The following is a 12362-nucleotide window of genomic DNA, read 5'->3' as shown; positions in this document are numbered from 1 at the left end:
TTTTGATTAATTATTATTATTTTTTTTCAGAGCAACTTTTCAATGATAAAGTTTTGCTGGGAAATAGCTTAAAAAAGGCAAATTAATCATATTGAAAATAAAGATCGCTAGAAATATTTTTAAAAAAAATTAAAAAACAATCTAAAGAAGTCAAGAAATTAGATAGCATTTTTTATGATCCTCAATAATTCTAAGAAATTTGAAGAATGACAAATCAGATTTATATTTGTAAACACTTTTTTTTTAAATTTCATGTTTTTAAAATAATTTTAAAATGTTTTGTAAAATATTTGAATAAAGGTGCACAACAACGCAAAAATTGTTTTTTCGTAGAGAAGATTTGAATCCAAATTTCGTTTTAATAAATTTTATCTTGTTGATTTTTCAAACTTGAATAAAAACTTGCAACGACGCAATTTTGATATTTTTTTTAGTTTATGGTGTCGGAATTCAATTTCAATCGACAAGAACAATTACAATACAATTTTGTCCAAAACAAAATAAAAGTAAATCAATTAAACACATCTTTAAAAGTAATCTTTGTATTTCTTTCTTAAAATCAAGTTATTTGAATCTTATTTGCAACACTTGCTTATGTATTTATTTACTTGAAATAACCTATTAAAAATAAATTTTATGAAAAATAATGTTTACTGTTTTTTACTTTCACCAACATTAGTTCCGGCCCGCCTCTGCTTTAGAAAAATCAGATCTGGCCCGCAGGGCCAAAAGGTTGGGCACCCCTGATTTAAGTGATAATTACGTTCTTTTTAAAATCACTTTCTCGCATTTTTGTATGGAAACTATGGATCCATCATCCAACTTATCGTTGGATAAGTAAAGCACATCCCAAATAGTTTATAAGTGTTGAGGATGCGTAAACTCTATTTTAAGTTATTCCCTTTTTTATTAATAGAAACGAAGTATTTTTTAACAGCAAATATCTTTTTTTCAACGGCAAATATAAGGTGACCACTCAAATCCCATTTCCGAATTCTTGAGAGTTTCGTAATAAGTCAAATCAAATTATTGTCAGTTTAGAAAAAAAATAAAATTAACAGTAAATCCATTTTAATTTAACAAAAACTTGACAAATCAACCTTTAAAGCTTTAAACAACAATCACCTTAAAATTTCAATGCTAATTTAAAAAAATGGTAAACATTAAGTTCATTTCCTCGAATTAAACTGGATTATAAAAAGGAAAAAATAACCTTATATAATTTGATTTTTATCTAAATCTGCTTTAAACATGATAACTATAATTCTTATAAAATTTAAAGTATCTAGAATAACAAAAGGTTTTTATCAAGTTTCAATTATCTGGATTTTGATAATAAATTTTAAAATCAATGTTGATTTATCCAGTTGTCCATTGTTGTGGTATTTTGTCAATGTAAAATTTAGTTTAGTAAGAATGTATGCTTTACCGCTCATTTTATGCATTTTTTTTAAACAAATTATTGATTTTTTTTAATAACAGCCTTAAAACTTCTTGAATTTATTTTGTCAGTTTAACAATTTAAATATTTTTTTTCAAGTATTCAAAAATTAAAAAAAAAAATCGAAAAACTTTGGATTTTATTTAAAAAAGAAGTTTTTTCGATCAATGAAAATGAAGCAATATTCACATTTTTTAAACATATAGAAGTTTACAGGATTCCAAAGGACTTTCAGGATTTTTAATGTCTAAAATATTCGTTTCATTCTCAAGAATATTATACTATTGAAAGGAAACCTTTATTTATTCATTTATTTATTTATTTATTTATTCGTCAAACATACGTAGACTACATGATCGTTGCTAAGTTTCTAATTACAAGGGGAGAACATCTATCTTTGCCCAGCCGATCGGTATTGCACTGCAGTCCAGTCGCTTTGTCCAGATCAGAGCAAAGGGAACACCGGAAAAGTAGCACCGCAAAAAGACAATTGTCTTTACAAGACCCCGCGCGGCAAATAATAGCTGCTGGGAAGAGCTTGAAAAATGACACGAAAAAATTGTCACCGCGGTTCTAGCGATGCATAGCGCACAAGGCACAAGGAAAGGAGTTTACAGCATCTGGATGGAACAGCACTTTCCCTCTCAATAGGGACTGTGTTATAGATCTGGAAATGCTTAATAACAGTAAAAATGGGTAACACGATACAATAGTCCTTGTAATCAGGATTCCGTGTCTTAATACTCAAACAGAAAAAAAAAAAAAAAATCTATCTTTGATTGTAGAACTTTGACTCCATTCCTTTTGAAATTTTTACAAGATATTACAAAACTAATCAAGAGATGCAGTCCAGACTTGATTATCCGAAGCCTCAATTATTCGAAGTTTAGATTATCCCAAGTACGATTATCCGAAGATTTGTATAGTACTTCGGAAATCGAATCACGAACAAATTTTTATTTCGTTTTCTTGTTTTCTTATTCAAATTCAAGTTCTGCGACACTATTTTTTGTCATGTTTGAATATTAGATTGCCTATTAAATACTAAAATGCATTTTTTCAATATTTCGTCGCCGTCCTTCGATTTACCTTTATAATGGCTAGTTCAACAACTGGAAATGCCTCAGCTAACCAATATATAACAAGAGCTGTTGTAAATGCAATCTTTGATAATACTAAACTAAACATTTGTCAAATCAACGTACAAAGCTTGTGTGCAAGAAATTTAGTTAAACTTGAAGAATTAAGACGAGTTTTCAAGGATAGTAAAGCGGATGTTGTTTGTTTTACTGAAACATGGCTTGATACCTCTATTACTGATTCTTTAATCGCAATTGATGGTTACAACTTGATACGAAATGATCGTAATAGACACGGAGGTGGCATTTGCGTTTATTACAGAGAAGGCCTTCAATGCAGAGTTGTCGAAAAATCAAAATCCGTACGTGATACTAGTTCTACCGAATTTTTGTTACTTGAAATTGAATGTCTTAATGATAAATTGTTAATGGGAGTCTATTACAATCCCCCAACTGTTGATTGCTCTGAAATTCTTTCTGCGCAAATTTCAAAATACTCAATGAAATATAAAGCTTGCTTCCTAATAGGAGATTTTAACACCGATCCAAATAGATCTGGCGCGAAATCAAAGCGCTTCAATGATGTTTTAAGTGGACTAGCTTTTCATTTTGCTAATAGGGAACCAACATATTTCTATCAAACAGGATGCTCTCTTCTTGATCTACTATTAACTGATTCCCCAAATCAAATTTCTAAATTCAACCAAGTCTCCATGCCAGGCATTTCTCATCATGATCTAATCCTAGCTTCACTTGAATTTTCTTTTACCATACCTGAAAATCGTTCTTATTATCATGACTATAATAATATTAATTATGCTGAATTAAATGAAGCCTTCAGCAGAATAAATTGGGCAAACTATTTGAATTGTGCTGAGCCAGATATACTTTTAGAATTTTTCAATGTAAATATGCTAAATCTATTTACGCAATTTGTTCCTTTAAAGGAGTTCAAAGTACGCAAAAATCCATGGTTCAATGCAGTCATTGAAAAGGCCATGATTGATAGAGATCTATCCTATAGGAACTGGAAACGTAGCAAATCCATTGAAGACAAAAATCATTTCAAAATTTTAAGAAATAGAGTAAACTCTTTAATCGAAAAAGCTAAATCTGATCATAGCAATCGTATTCTCAACACAAATGTTCCAAGTAAAAAACTATGGAGTAATATTAAAAACTTAGGAATAGCAAGTAAAACTAAATCTCCAGTTGTCTGCAACAGCTCAGTTGAAAATATTAACCAATATTTCTCTTCAAACTTTTCGCCTTCTCAAGGTGATTTTAACTCTAATTTAGCCGCTGTGGATGGTTTTCATTTCCGCGCTGTTGAAGACTATGAAATAGTGAATGCAATCTCTTCAATTACTTCTAATGCTACTGGATTAGACAACATTCCAATACGATTTATTAATCTTATGCTTCCACTCATCCTACCAATAGTCAAACATCTATTTAACACAATTATTACAACTTGTATTTTTCCTCGGGACTGGAAAAAGATTAAAGTAATTCCAATTAAGAAAAAATCATCGTCCTGTGATGTTACTAATTTAAGGCCTATCAGTTTGTTAAGCTCACTTTCTAAAGCATTTGAAAAGATAATTAAATATCAGCTTACTGAACATGTTAATAGGTATGATCTTCTTCATCCATTGCAGTCTGGATTTAGAAAAGGTCATAGTACAGAAACTGCTTTGATTAAGGTACATAATGATGTAGCACGTTGTATTGATAGACGAGGCGTTGCTGTTCTTCTTCTTATTGACTTTTCTAAAGCGTTTGATCGAGTATCCCACACTAAGCTCTTAAACAAATTGGCCACATCATTTGGACTTTCCCGACCTGCCGTGTTGCTAATCGAATCTTATCTAAGAGATCGATCTCAATCTGTTTTTCTTAATGGGTTTCATTCTTCTTTTGTTGATATTCTCTCCGGTGTTCCGCAAGGTTCAGTACTCGGACCTTTACTTTTCTCGTTGTTTATAAATGATTTACCTCCAGTTTTAAAATTTTGTTCTGTGCACCTCTTTGCTGATGATGTGCAAATTTATCTTTGTTCTGATGCAAATATTAACATTGCTGATATGCAAAGAAAAATAAATAGCGATTTACTAAAAGTACAGAGCTGGTCAGAAAAGAACTTGTTAGCAATAAATCCCGCAAAAACTAAAGCCTTATTAATAAGTCGTCTCAAAACACCCCCAAATCCTCCAGAGCTTTTCCTCAAAAACGAACTGCTCGAATTTGTCGATCATGCTTGTAATCTTGGCGTCATCTTTAGAAATAACCTAGATTGGGACAAGCAAATTAATTCTCAAATTGGAAAAATTTATGGCTCTCTGAAACAATTGAATTTAACTACAAGATTTCTTAATTCACATACTAAACTTAAACTGTTTAAATCTCTGTTATACCCACACTTCATTTTTGGTGATTTTATATATCCTAACGCAACTGTTGAGTCCCTAAATAAACTCAAAGTGGCTCTAAATTCCTGTGTCAGATATGTTTACAATTTATCTCGATATCACCGAGTATCACATTTACAGAAAAATTTAATTGGCTGCAGTTTCTCTGACTTTTACAAGTACAGATCATGTCTCACACTCTTTAGAGTAATGCACACAGGTGAACCTAATTATCTTAGTTCCAATATAATTCCTCTAAGATCATCCAGATCTAAACAATTCCTAATACCTCAACATTATTCTACTTATTATAGTCAATCATTATTCGTTAGAGGCATTTCAACCTGGAATCTATTACCTTTAAATATCAAAACAAGTATGTCTATACCTTATTTCAAGCGCAAACTCCTGGCCGAACTCAACAACCCGAATCAGTGATACATTTGAGAAAATGTGTAGTAAATTTGAGAAAATTAGCATTAATTTATTTAAGTTAAGTGAAATTGAATAACTCCATCACTAAGTGAATTCCCGCCACAATGTAATGAATTAAAAGGCACGTGCCTTATATTACATGAATAAATAAACAAATAATAATAATAATAATAATTTGACATAAAAGAATGCCTAGTATTCTACATCAATCAAAGTTTATTGACAGCATTACTCTAACTTAACAATTGCAACTAACTTTAACATCAAATAGATTTGGAAAGGATACAGGTTTATTTTAAATGCTAATGCTAAGCAACAAATCAATTGTACTATCCTGAAGACCCAACCTAAATCCCACATTGTGATAGTGAAAAAGTCACAGGAGCAGCGGTGTCTTGTGCAATTGTGATATTTTCACTATCGGAACTACCTAGTTCACGAAGACAGCTTATCGGTCAACGCTTAAGCCCTGGGGCTGCGACAAAGCGAGTTCTCGTAGCATGAAGTGGTGTCCATAGTGCTTATAAAAAATAATGTATACCCAAATTTTAACTAATGCACTAGGATCAAATCATGCCCCTTGACTTTACAAGGCCCAGGGGCAATTTTGCCAAAGCCTGCAATTGCGACAAAATTTATATAGTAATTTTGCCAGATGCAGTTTGGCAATCTGGCATGGACATCGTCTATCTGCTACTACAGTTTTGATTGTACGCGTTTGTTACTGTTTACATTGCATGCTCAAGTTTAATTGTTCAAGGTCGCGTTTCAGTCGTAACGTCACACTTGCGGTTGCGACAAGAAAGCACGATCACGCCGACATGTTCAAAAATGTCGAAATGATTTATCAACAACCGACGGGACACACTGTTGTCGCTCAAAATCACAATGCGATCGAGATAATGCCGCCGCGAGCTCTTCCCACAGCTCGCGGGACATTGAAATTTCGTTTCACGCCAATTCCTCCTCTTCTTGGCCTGAGAACCGATCAACGGCTCAAGGCCGCGCGCGCGCTCTTCCAACTTCCAAATGTGGAACAACATCGCGCCGCGCCGAAAGTTGCGCGATGAAAACGAAAGTTGTTGCATGTGAGTGCCGTGCAACACCCGGGCTCAGGCGCGCAACGCAACAAGAAGCACATTTCAGGTGTTTTGGTGGCTTAAATCCATTAGTTTTATTTCTGAACTCGTGGTCTTAAGACGTGCTTCGCGGACGCGCGTTCGCGGTTCCCCGGAATCCTTGGGACAAGCCCAATAGGCGATTGTTTTCCACTAGAAGAAGTGAGAACTTGCGTGTGTGGTGTTGTGCGAGAATTGGCTGGGATTTGGAATCTTCTAGAGATGGCGCGCGCGCGTGTGTTCTGGTTGTGAAATTCTATGGCTTGGGGTGGTTTCGTGGGCGAGAAGTGAACCAAGCTGGACTCTGTGTGGCTGGATCGGTTACATAAGCAAGGCCGTTCATGGCCGAAGACTGAGACTGCGTCGTTGCATAACAATGTTAAATGTGGTTTAAAATGTGACTCAAACTTTGCAGTACTGAGAGTACGAGTTGATCGAAGCGGATATTATTGTGGATTAAAATGCATTTGTTCAACTCTTACCATGTATCGGGATTATGCACAAGGTGTTATATAACTTGACATTTACCTGTAAAGAAAAGAAAGGAATATGTTTGTTTAATGTGATTGTTTGTAAATGTTTCGTTAAAAACAAGTGATCTTTTGATTTTATTAATAAATTTTGCAATTTTTACTGTACCCAAAACTTAAAAGTAAATTCTGATATGGAGCAAAAAAAAGTTTCTTGTATGTGATGCTTAAATTTAAAACAGCTAATAAATTTATTTTAAGTTTAAATTTCGAAAACATGGTTTTTGACACTTTTAGGTCAAACATATTTTTATAAGGGAAGAATTCAAAAACTCAAACCAAACAAGAAAGCAGAATTTTTGTAGTTATGGTGACTAGATTTTTTTTTTTTGTTTAATCTTAAGAAATACCCCCTGTTATCAACTCGGATCGTCTTGCACCCTTCGACAAATTCATAGAGAATTGAATTTCCTACAAAAATCTCACACTTGAACAATTTTGAGCAAGACCTGCGCCACCTGCCGGTCAAATTCTGAAGCGATGTTTTCCCCTAACATTTTTGCAAATTTTCCTATACAAACTTCAACTATCAATAGCGACCTCTTAACCTTAACCCTCTACTGCCCAAATTTTTTTTCGAAATATTTTATTTTTCCCGTGTTCAGGAGGTCATTTTGAGCAACTTTTGTTCTACGAAAAACTTTACTTCTCTTGTTTTATGTTTTTCTTGTTTTATTTTTAGTATTTCAATTTGCATTTATCTTGTTTAGTTTATGTTTGTTTTTGGCAGTATTTGGCCTGTTTAATTTTTACATGGTTTTACAGGCACTTTTTAAATTTTTTGCTTGTTTTTCACATTTTCTGCTATAAACGGCACCATCATCATTTGAATTGTAAAAAAATGCGTAGAGGCATAGTCTGAAACACTACAACAATTACTGCATACTTCTTTTTACTGAAAATATAGGAAATGTTAGTAAAAAACATAGCCAAAGTTGACCCCTAAAAAAATGACATTTTTAAAAACATTGGCAATGTTACATAAAACAAGTTAAACTTCCAACCCTAAAATTTTCTAAAATTTTAAGAGTTCTTCTTTCCAATGCTTTTTAAAGATCAAAAATTGGTTGAAAAATGGATTTTTGGCGATTTTTTAGATCGAAGCCCGTCTAAAGGCGGGGTTAGGTTGTAGAGGGTTAACATATTTGGCTCAAAATTGGCAGAGTTCCATATTTTTGCCTAAGGAATCGAGTCAGGGGGTATCCCCTTTTTATTGTCACCCATATTATGCACTGAACCATAAATTTGAACAATTCTAGCGTTTTATTTCAAGAGGTTCTAGCTTATAGGTCCTTTAAAAAAAACTCTAGAATTTATTGTTATTCAAAAGAAACTTATTTAGTTTACCTAATGCTGTATTTTATTTATTTTAAATTGACTTAAAAATATTTGAAATAACAAATACACATTGAAAATCGGCCTTAGAGCATAAAGAAATGTACACAGAAAAAAATGATGGCAATATTCATCAGGAAATGGTGACATGTTTTGTGTCAAAAAAATGATTAATTTTACCCCAGAAAATGATGAATTTTCATCAGTTTTTGATGAATATTCATCAGGTTCACATTTTTATAAATTTTTATGTAATATTTCTCAAAAAAAAAGAGGTAATATTCAACCTACCAAAATTTCAACATTCCAAAATTCAACTTTTTTTTTGTGCATAAACTTAACAAGATACAACAATATTTCATGTGAATCAAACAACACAAGCTCAGATTTGATTTTTTTTAGCAGCAGTTTTTCTGTCTTAACACAGTTTTCTATTTTAAATAGAAGTGCAATCAACTGGTAACTATCTAAAACACATTTTTCTGCGTTGGTTTTATTTTGAACTACATTTGGGCTCATTTCAAATATGAAATATAAATTATAAAAAGATGAATATTAAATTTAAGTTTCTTTATTTGTTGGCCCCGTTTTTGTTTTGTGATGTTTTGAGAATTGTTTGATTTAAAAAGATAATACCTCTCTTGTTTTGGGTACTGTTGCTTGTTTTTTTATTTATCAAGATTTAAGTTTGGCCAAGTTTGTTTAAGATAACTTATCAAATCTTGACTTGATTACATTTCCATTTCTGTTAACTATTACTATTTCTAAGGACACATTTAAGGATCTTCATTAACGCTCATTGAGACCAGAACTGTTGACTAGATTATTACATTGGGCTCTTTTTCACATTTTTTGCTATTAGGTTACAACATTGTCAAAAAATGAGTTTTAATGAATAAAAATTGGTAGAAAACTGTTTTTTGCCTTCCTCACTGAGGTAAGGCTATAATCCTGCTCTAAAAATGAACTTTTTATTAAAAGCTGAAAGACCCACCTTCATGTATACATATCGACTCAGAATCGAAAACTGAACAAATGTCTGTGTGTGTATATGTGTGTGTATGTGTGTGTGTGTATGTGTGTGTGTATGTATGTATGTGACCAAAATTCTCACTGAGTTTTCTCAGCACTGGCTGAACCGATTTTGACCAAACCAGTTGCATTCGACTTGGTTTAGGGTCCCATACATCGCTATTGAATTGTTTGAAGTTTCGATAAGTAGTTCAAAAGTTATGTATAAAAATGTATTTTTACATATATCCGGATCTCATTTATATGCATGTAAACGATGTCCGGATCCATCATCCGATCCATCGTTGGTTAGGTAATCGAAAAAACTTTCCAACGAGTCCACAACATTGAAGATCTGGCAACCCTGTCTCGAGTTATGACCGCTTAAGTGATATTTATATACATTTTTGCAGCCGGATCTCAACTAAATGTATGTAAACGATGTCCGGATCCATCATCCGACCCATTTTTGGTTAGGTAATCGAGAGACCTTTCCAACAAGTCCACAACATTGAAGATCTGGCAACCCTGTCTCGAGCTATGACCACTTATGTGATATTTATGTACTTTTTTGAAGCCGGATCTCAATTAAATGTATGTAAACAATGTCCGGATCCATCATCTGATCAATTGTTGGTTAGGTAATCGAAAAACCTTTCCAACGAGTCCACAACATTGAAGATCTGGCAACCCTGTCTCGAGTTATGACCGCTTAAGTGATATTTATATACATTTTTGCAGCCGGATCTCAACTAAATGTATGTAAACGATGTCCGGATTCATCATCCGACCTATTTTTGGTTAGGTAATCGAGAGACCTTTCCAACAAGTCCACAACATTGAAGATCTGGCAACCCTGTCTCGAGCTATGACCACTTATGTGATATTTATGTACTTTTTTGAAGCCGGATCTCAATTAAATGTATATAAACAATGTCCGGATCCATCATCTGATCAATTGTTGGTTAGGTAATCGAAAAACCTTTCCAACGAGTCCACAACATTGAAGATCTGGCAACCCTGTCTCGAGTTATGACCGCTTAAGTGATATTTATATACATTTTTACAGCCGGATCTCAATTAAATTTATGTAAACAATGTCCGGATCCATCATCCAACTCATCGTTGGTTAGGTAATCGAGATACCTTTCCAACGAGTCCACAACATTAGAGATCTGGCAACCCTGTCTCGAGTTATGCCCACTTATGTGATATTTATGTACTTTTTTGAAGCCGGATCTCAATTAAATGTATGTAAACCATGTCCGGATCCATCATCTAATCAATTGTTGGTTAGGTAATCGAAAAACCTTTCCAACGAGTCCACAACATTGATGATTTGGCAACCTTGTCTCGAGTTATGACCACTTTAGTTATATCTGTGTACTTATTTTTCTGGGTCTAAAAAAATAGCTGAGATATGTGCCCAAACCACTCATATTACCCATTGTTGGTAAAAAGTGAGGAAGGCATCAACCACATAGGTGGATTAAGTTAGTTTTTTATTATGCCGTTGAAGAGAGCGACCGAAATTCCATGTTATGACTTTACAGTCCCTAGACATTGCTTGAAAAAAGAAAAGACGCATTTGTAATAAAATAAAAAAATTAACTTTTTTAAGTTTTCCGAAAAAAAAAATATTGGAAATAAATTAGTTAACACGCCTCTTGAAAACAACATGAATTTAGTATTTTCTTTTTTTTTTCAAAATAAATAAGTTCATTGAATCTGAGAAACATAGTGAGTCAATTGAGATATTAACGCTGGATGCAACTTCTGACGCTTCTTGAAGCAACACAAATGTTGCCTTATTTCATTCAACTTCCATATTTCATATCAAGCCATCTCGCAACACTTCTCGCACGAAACCTCACAAGACCATCGAAACCAAAAGTCCTCGCAACACCTTGCTATAGTCTATAGTCAGGTCACCCTCGAGGGCACCGTTGTCGAATTGCGTGCAAGTCCGTTGAACACGCCATCATCGACTCGTCCAATACCTCCCTCGGGGTTAACGGAAGCCAACTCCCAGCCAATTGTTAGAATCACGCACTTGACTTCACAGTTCACACTCCACACACGAAATCTATCCTCTTCCGATGGTTAGAACACCTCCCCCGAAGCAGTTCCGAGATTCTCGACCTTTCGACGGGCAACGGTGCGGTCATTCACTCTTTGAGAACGTCGATTTTCCAGGTTTCCGAGCGAGAAGAATCCAACGCTTTTTTGGCGGCAATCGAATCTTAACAAAAAAAACTTCAGCAACGTGAACGGACTACACCCAGAGGACTGTGCACAGGAAAACGAACATTTTGCAAGACTTTCGAGACAGAACACGGCCTGCCGTTACGGCAGCAGCACACGTTGAGTGAAGTTTGAGAGACGTTAGTAAGCTTGGAGAAACTTGTCTTTGTGAGAAAATTGCAACGTGAAACACGGCTAGAAGAGACTTTTTTCCCCCTTAAAACCTTTTAAAAAGTGCACAAAGAAGCTTACGACGTATGAGGCAACAATTTGGCCACCGGGGTGAGAAAAACAGCTAGAGAAAAATGCCAGCAAGTGACAACTCGTAACAGACTGACGGGCAGCGAAGGCGAACAACAAAAGAAGAAAATCAACAAGTGTTACAATTATTGAGCAATTTGAGCGATTATCTTGTGGGCACGTCAGCCGGCACAAGCAGCAACAGCAACAACAACATATCGTGTAGGATCTATTTCTGGAGTGAGGGGCGCAATCAACTTGGAGAGACACTGGCAGCAGCGGCACGCGAACCTCCTGAAGACATGGACGACCAAAAAGGGCTACAGTTGTGGATTATCTTTCGAATGTAAGTAACACGATTCCAAAGGGTTCGTTTTTCGTCATTTGTCTATTATTAAGAGCTGTGCCGAAGCGAGTGCCACTTTGAAGGTTCACTCAAGCAACAAAACCGTAATCGAGCATATCATTGGGATAGATTGACTTTACGACCAAAGTGTAACGTCCCGTGACGATCGCGA

General features: G+C 34.5%; 2 protein-coding genes across 8 annotated transcripts in view; one reads left to right on the top strand and one right to left on the bottom strand.

Moving 5' to 3' along the window:
• The window catches only part of LOC120425934 (flotillin-2), a 367849-nt gene that overhangs the window by 154648 nt on the left and 200839 nt on the right, over window positions 1-12362 (bottom strand). The gene's annotated exons all lie outside the window — the stretch shown is intronic.
• Window positions 6530-12362, top strand: part of LOC120425664 (glucose dehydrogenase [FAD, quinone]) — a 148334-nt gene continuing 142501 nt past the window's right edge. The window contains exons 1-2 of one of the 2 annotated variants that reach the window (XM_052709308.1): window positions 6530-6646; window positions 11557-12190. The gene's annotated coding sequence lies outside the window, so the exon portion shown is untranslated. Of the gene's footprint in view, window positions 6647-11467; window positions 12191-12362 lie in introns of both variants that reach the window. The other variant, XM_052709309.1, reaches the window with a different exon arrangement.

This window comes from Culex pipiens, chromosome 3 (genome assembly GCF_016801865.2).
Source record: "Culex pipiens pallens isolate TS chromosome 3, TS_CPP_V2, whole genome shotgun sequence".
Lineage (NCBI taxonomy): Eukaryota > Metazoa > Arthropoda > Insecta > Diptera > Culicidae > Culex > Culex pipiens.
Note: the sequence above shows the minus strand (reverse complement) of the source record. Positions and strands in the feature narration are given on the sequence as shown.